This window comes from Stegodyphus dumicola, chromosome 11 (assembly GCF_044657685.1).
Source record: "Stegodyphus dumicola isolate Sdum_Otavi_A_Nest chromosome 11, ASM4465768v1".
Lineage (NCBI taxonomy): Eukaryota > Metazoa > Arthropoda > Arachnida > Araneae > Eresidae > Stegodyphus > Stegodyphus dumicola.
Genome location: NC_140778.1, coordinates 66,958,348 through 66,965,711, shown reverse-complemented (window position 1 = coordinate 66,965,711; position 7,364 = coordinate 66,958,348). Strand labels below are relative to the sequence as shown.

General features: G+C 32.3%; 1 pseudogene; it reads right to left on the bottom strand.

Moving 5' to 3' along the window:
- Positions 1–629: 629 nt before the first annotated feature.
- Positions 630–6,476, bottom strand: LOC146994064 (protein brain tumor-like; annotated as a pseudogene).
- Between the last annotated feature and the right edge of the window lie 888 nt (positions 6,477–7,364).

The window sequence follows — 7,364 nt, the reverse complement described above, 5'->3', positions numbered from 1 at the left end:
ACGTGGTGACCAAAACATTGGGTCATTTACCATTGAGTTCTATGGGATTTGACGCGTTCGGGTGTAAATATTTTGTAATTACGACGCAAATATACATATAAATGTATATATTTTCTTTTTCTACAACACTTCAGAGTCCTAAGTATGTGAAAACAACATATTTTTAAACAACATTTCATTCTGAACGGAATTGAATGCTATACTTTTCACAGGACAGTTTTCTCAGAATGGTTTAATTTGAATGAAATATTTTCACAAGTTTTCGTTAATTACATTAGAAAAAAAAATTAAGGTAATTCCATTTTATTCGGTTAAGGTACAAAAATTAAGATCAAAGTTTATTGTATTATTAATATTAAAATTATGCATTATTTCTTTTCTATTTATAGAGCTTCTTCCTAAAATACTTTCTTAAATATGACATGATTTTTTGGCTTCTTTTAAATCGAAAAATGTAAGTCAATTTATAATTAATGCTCCATTCGGTTCATTTTAAATTAGAGAATTATTAGGAATTAGCGAAATACTTTAAATAAGTATTTCGCTAATTCCTAATAATTAAATAGGTATTAAATAGTATTTGACTTTCTCTGAACATTTCTGAAAGGGAATAAAATAAGTTTTTTTTTTTTAAAGTATTATTTAAAACTTGTAACTGAGTTATTATAAAATGTAAAGGGAATAATTCTTTTAATTATACTTATCAGATTTTTTTTTACCCTTCATTTCAACAATACATATTCCAAAACTCTTTATTACGTTCTTAAGTGCGCATCTCATAGCATTTGCTTTACAATCCCTTTTGACAGCTTGCTTTCCAATACGAACAATTCTTGCTTAAATAGTTTTATAACGTATTTGTCAACAGGATTTCAATTTATGTTTACAATTCAATATTAAGGTTATTATATATTTAGATAACATTTATAATCATTATAAATTAGATACATTTAATCATTAGATTTCTTCACAGTACTTTCACAGTTGTTTATAAGTGAATAAATTCTTCATTTCAAATACATTTATAAATAATTTAATGAATATTTAAGTATTTTGTCAAAGGCAGATACATGCTTTTTGCATGTATCTGCCTTTAACAAAGGCCTTTGACAAAAGCACATTTTTCTTAAAATCTATATTTTTGTAGTGCAACAGCTTAGAATTTTATAAAACAAATTCATAATCAAAATCGCTGTTGTTAGTTATCGAAAAATAACCAAGATGTGATTTTTGCGTAAATGTCACTAAACTATACAAAATACTATGGTCCATCACACTATGAATGTTTCTTTCATGCGAGAGTGTCCCTTATTCGATTTCTATGGAACTGTCGTGTGTCGAAATACTATCAGAATCTTGTCAAGCGAGCTTCTGAATGTAAACAAAGAACACCCCGTCTGGTGACCCAAGCTTCAAAGCAGTGCTTCACTTTTAGCGCGGGTTGGCCCTTCCTCCCTTTCCTACCTTCATGGGTTCGTTTACCAGGGAAGGCGTTGCTCATTTTTCATCTCCCCGGCTTCGAAATAACCTAATGACAGTGGCGCCCGAACTAAAAGGGTGGTTGATGAAGATTGTCCACACCCAGGATTTGGCGATTGGGTCCAGTAAAAAAAACCCAGTCGCCCATTAAAGGAAGGAGTATATAAGACATTTCTCCCGCCTTCTTAGCGTGCTTTCCTAGTGCAGTGGTCTGAATTCCGTGGTTCGATTCTCGGCGAAGGCGTTGTTTATTTTTCATTTCTCCGGCTTCGATATAATCTAATATCTCTACATCAGAATCATCAGGTACGATCAGAATTAAACGCATCATTTGGCCTTGCAATTGGTTGTGGCTTAGTAGTTGGAGCACCTTCAGAATTACGGCGAGTATATCCAAACGTATTCCGAACACCAAGTTGGATGGCCTGGTAATTGGACAGGAACTCAAGATCTATGGACTCCATATTCACTTCAGGATTATAAGAAATAGTGCTCTGTAATTTACAGTCAAAAAGCTGTTTATACGTTAAAATTTCTGAATTGAAGAATTTATTAATGCGAGCAACAAACAGAGACATTTGTTGAGCCCTTTCTATCATTTCTTGGACTTTACTGCCCATTAAAGAAACCATCTTAGTATTATACAGATCTTCAAGCTCTTTCATCAGTTCTTTACGTTCCCCCAATACATAAGAATAAAAATTAAATGTGTCATCGATATCTGTTTGTGATTTATGATACTGCATTTGTAGACGTGATGAAATATTTTCTACAGCTTTAGCAGCATTTTTTTAAGTCATTCGTTTGGGTTTTGCTCCGTTCAAGAATCTCCTTAGGTGTTTCAACTTGCCTTGGACCAACTTCCAATATGTAGTCGTAATCATGGACACCTTTTGGATGATCACTCTTCATGCATTCTTTGCAAATTGTTGTATTACATGCCCTAGAAAAGAATCTCAGCGTTTCTGTCTTGTGTCGAGGGCAACATAGTAACTGTTTTAAAGTCATCTTTGTTGGACTGCTCATTACGATCAATAATATGATGCCCTTCAAAACAATGCATATACTGATCAGCCATCACACAATTTCCGCACAAATAATTGACACAATCAAAGCAACAAGCAACAGCGTGAGTATCTTTTGTCTTGCACCCAGTACAAGGGGGAGAAACTTCTAAGACAGAGGTTTCAAGCACGTTGCTGATGGTGTTATCAGATATACCTTGAGATGAAACAGCATAGATATACCTTGAGATGAAACAGCAGAGATATATCTTGGGATGAAACAGCAGAGATATACCTTGGGATGAAACAGCAGAGATATATCTTGAGATGAAACAGCAGAGATATACCTTGAGATGAAACAGCAGAGATATATCTTGGGATGAAACAGCAGAGATATACCTTGAGATGAAACAGCAGAGATATACCTTGGGATGAAACAGCAGAGATATACCTTGAGATGAAACAGCAGAGATATACCTTGGGATGAAACAGCAGAGATATACCTTGGGATGAAACAGCAGAGATATACCTTGAGATGAAACAGCAGAGATATACCTTGAGATGAAACAGCACGGTCCTGTTCACACTTGGGACAAGGACAATGTGCTCGGTCCCCAAGTAACTATAACTGAGGAGATCCAAATAGTGAGGAATCTGGGAGGGAAGGAGTAGGTGATGCCATTATGAGAGATACCTCAAATTATGGAATAACCAACCTGGAAAACAAATGGAGAAAGTAAATATTGGAAAATGTACAATATAGCAATTATATTTCACATAAAAATTTTAACTTTTAATTAATCAACTTGGTTTAAGGCTTCAAAACACTTTTCACTTGACAAGTTCTGTTTGAAATATTAAACAAAGGAGATTAAATTTTTTTTTTATTTTATTTATTTTTTTTTTTTTTTTGTTTTATTATGTACAAATTTCCCGTTTTTTATATTCTCTTTGGAGTGAACATTTTTTTATTACAATTTTTTAAATTTTCTTTAATTTGCGATTTACCAATTTATATTGCAACACGGAGATTTATATTGCAACACAGGATGAACCTTCAAATATTTAATATAAAATTTTATTCATTTTCGTTATGATTTTTGAGAATTTGATATATATACATATACGTAAGAAAAAGTAAAAGATTAAATTAACAGCGTAAATTAATTTCCTCTCTCTATTCTAAAAATAGTAACCCCTCTTTGCGTCATTTCGAGAAATATCTATGTCATATGACTCTTACGTAATTATGATGATGTAAGCGGAACTAAAACTCTTAACCTACGCTGCTGTCTGTCTTCTCTGCTTTCTTGCTACAAAATTATCAAAAATGTAAGCCTTTTGGAACAGGCACATTTAATGTGCCGACTTGTGTGTAGTTGAAAATAAAACTGAGGATTTAATCTGCATTCGCCTCCAAATTTCTTATTCATTGTGGATCGTCGTTTCTGCATTCTAAGACATCAAAATTCCTGCTCCTGAATTTGTTATAACTGAGAATAGAGAGCTTCTGAGTTTGAATCTATTACATATATATGCATGTGTGTGTATAATTAAAAAACTAATATAATCATGCCTAGTATTTTCATACATGAAGCTGTTGAAAAGAGAGATTTCAATTGATTTCAATGTTCCTCCCCCTGACAAAGTGGCATTGAGGCTGACTGAAGCTATTATGTTCTTTTTTCTTTAAATTTAATTGATTTTTTTGAATTGAGTATTGCTTGTTTGAAGTATTTTGGTTTTCATTTGTTAAATTCTTTTTTGCATTTATAGGATTATTTAAAATTTATAACTTATGAATGTCAATTCTTGGTTTTTGTGAAAAATTGGTTTTGAATTTCTCAGTCTTGCATATTTAATATTCAATACATATATAAACTTAAAGTTTCTGAAGTTAAAAGTAAATTGGAGTCAAAGCAAAATAATTCCTCAACAATATAAATAATTGCCACCGTGTATAAGACGTTTAACACAATATCTAAACTAATCAAAATTAAAATAAGAATTCATAGTAGTACAAACTCGAAAAATAAAAAAGCAAAAGTGAAAAAACATACAAGATAAGAGTATAAAAATTAATCTCATTTTACTGAAACTCCAGTTCAGAACTCATCACGGGAAAATGAATTAAAGCTTCATAAAAGTCGATTAATATGTTTATTTATGTTCATTTTCCCTTGATGAGTTCTGAATTGGAATTTCAGTACAAGGAGATTAACTTTTATATTTTTATCGTGTATTCCTGTTAAAAATGCCCCGTAGAAACCCATAAAATTTTTACGGGGAATTGGACTACGAGTACCCGTACAGCTTTGAGGGTACCCGTAGGCCAAATCCCCGTAAAAACCTACACACAGAAACCCGTACATTAGACACAATTACACGTACATGGCTTTAGTGGCATTTGCTTTCATATACACAGTCAGTGCCGGTATTTTATTATTTACTATTAATATCTAAATAGTAAAACATAGTAAAATTTGTAATATAGTAAATTATTTATTACATTACTACAGCCTACACCCCGATAATAACACAAACATCGCATAACAATGTTAAAAGAACGGCGCCATATTGCTTGTTTGGGAAATTTCTTCTCATGGAGGTAGCGGGGAAGGGGGGAATTTTTTCCCAGTTCGTTGTTGACGCAGAGAAAAATAGTTTTGCGATTGTGAATGAACGTGGTGGCACTAAAGAGATGATGGTTGATACCGGTGTTTATTTCTAATTTCAGAAATGTAAGTGCGTATGTGTATGTAATCAATGAACCAACTCGTGGCAAAAACCACCTCCCTAAGATGACCGCCTCTGAAAGAGACCAGTATTTCTGAAACCATAAGTAAATTTTGGTATTGAACATCCCGTCTTAAGACGACCATTGACCAAAGAAAATTCTGCAAGTGTGTTTGGTCGCCTTATAGAGATTCATTTCGTAGAGACAACCTCCCTAAGAAGACCACTTCTAAAAGATAAACGTATTTCTGAGAACATGAGTATATATTGATATTGAGCAACACCTCTCTAAGGCACCACTTGCAAAGATGCATTTTTATTTGGGCCTGGTCGCCTTAGACCTCGTTGTGTAAGGTGTATATGATTACTGTTTCTATTTCCGACAAAAGTTTTTTTAAAAATCAAATAAATAAGCATATTTAGTAAAACCCTCTCTGAAAGGACCACCTGCATTTCCAGATTACCCTGATGGTCTTAAAGAGATTATAGTTTCATTCTATTAGTTTTATTCTTTACAAGAAATCTATTAATGTCACACAGAAAATTAGCATAAACCCATATAAACCAACAGAAGATTTATTATTATATTGATACCAGTAAGAAAACCAATAAAAGTCAATATAAACCAGTAGAAAGTTCTGACATTGATGTTGGTTGTATGGGCGTCAATTGATACTAATAAGAAAAACACACAGAGATCAACAGAGTCAGTAGAGACCAACAAAAATTCTATAGGTATCAGTAGAAAGTTTTACTGGTTTTTATGGGGCATTTTGAAACCAGTAAGAAAAACCCACAGAAACCAGTACAAGTCAACAGAAATACGTAAAATTTTATGGGTACCCATAAAAAGGTTTACTGGTTTCTATAGGACAGTTTTAGCAAGGATATTTTTTCCATTTTGCATTTTTATTTTTCGACTTTGTTCTGCTATGAATTCTTATCTTAATTTTGATTGGTTTAGATATTATGTTAAACCTTTTATACACGGTTGCAATTATTAATAACGTTGAGGAATTGCCTTCCTTTGACTCTAGTTTACTTTTAACTGTAGATGCTTTAAGTTTATTTTACTTCAATACTGCAGTTATAGCGCAGGAAGGGTATAAAAATTTTGTTTTTAATTTTTAGCGTCTTATTATTCTTATTATGTTTTCTTTATGTATATATGTGTATGTTTGTGTGTGTATGTAATAAAAACAAACTGAGAAGTAAAAGACCATCAGACATTTTGGTGACGTAGAAGTGTTGATCCATAATGAATAGGAAATTGGAGGCGAAGGCAGATTAAATCTTCATTTTTACTTCCTTGTACGAAGTAAAAAGGAAGTATTGTAATCGTGAAAAGTTTCAGGCAGCATATTTCAACTATCTCACATAACTCAAAAAATACCACTCTGTTACCCGGCTCAGTGATCTCAGTTTCTTTACTCTTATATGTTTGCAAATTGTTCATTTTTGCTTTAAAAATGATTGAATTATGTTGTTTTTATCTTCCGGTTAAGGTTTTTATGCTTTTAGTAAATCTGATCTGTATGCAATATTTTTAGAATTATCAACAATTTTAAAATTGTTTAAGTACCGCTAAGCCTAATAATTTTCTTGATGGCAGCCACTGCTTGGTTACATTTGAAACAGCAGGATAGTGGATTTGTTGCCAATCTAGAGAAACTTAGCTTCGCAACAACAAAGATAACGCCTTCATTTATTATTGCGAGTTAAATCATGCTTAATCCTTTCTGGAATTTTTTCGAGGAAATAAGTGTTTAAGATTTACTTCGTAATTTTTAATATAGATATTTTGAGTTTTTATGTATTTTTGCCTTCTCGCGAAGTGAGAACTGAATTAATTGAATGAGAAATACTCAATCTTCTGTGAAAAACTGTTTCTTTTTTGTTTGGTTTGCTTAATTTCTTTTATACATCATTCTAGCTTTATTATAGTATTTAAATAGAACATGTGGCAACGATTAGTTAATTCTATTCTCTAAATGATATAAATTTTGTGCATTATGAGTTATCATATGAACGAAATATAATACTGTTAAGTGAAGCTAGCTCCAGAGTGTCGCTATGGTAAACAAATACTAGAGTGAATTTTAAAGAATGCTTTTATTCTATTGTGGTTTATGCTCTGTCGGCGAA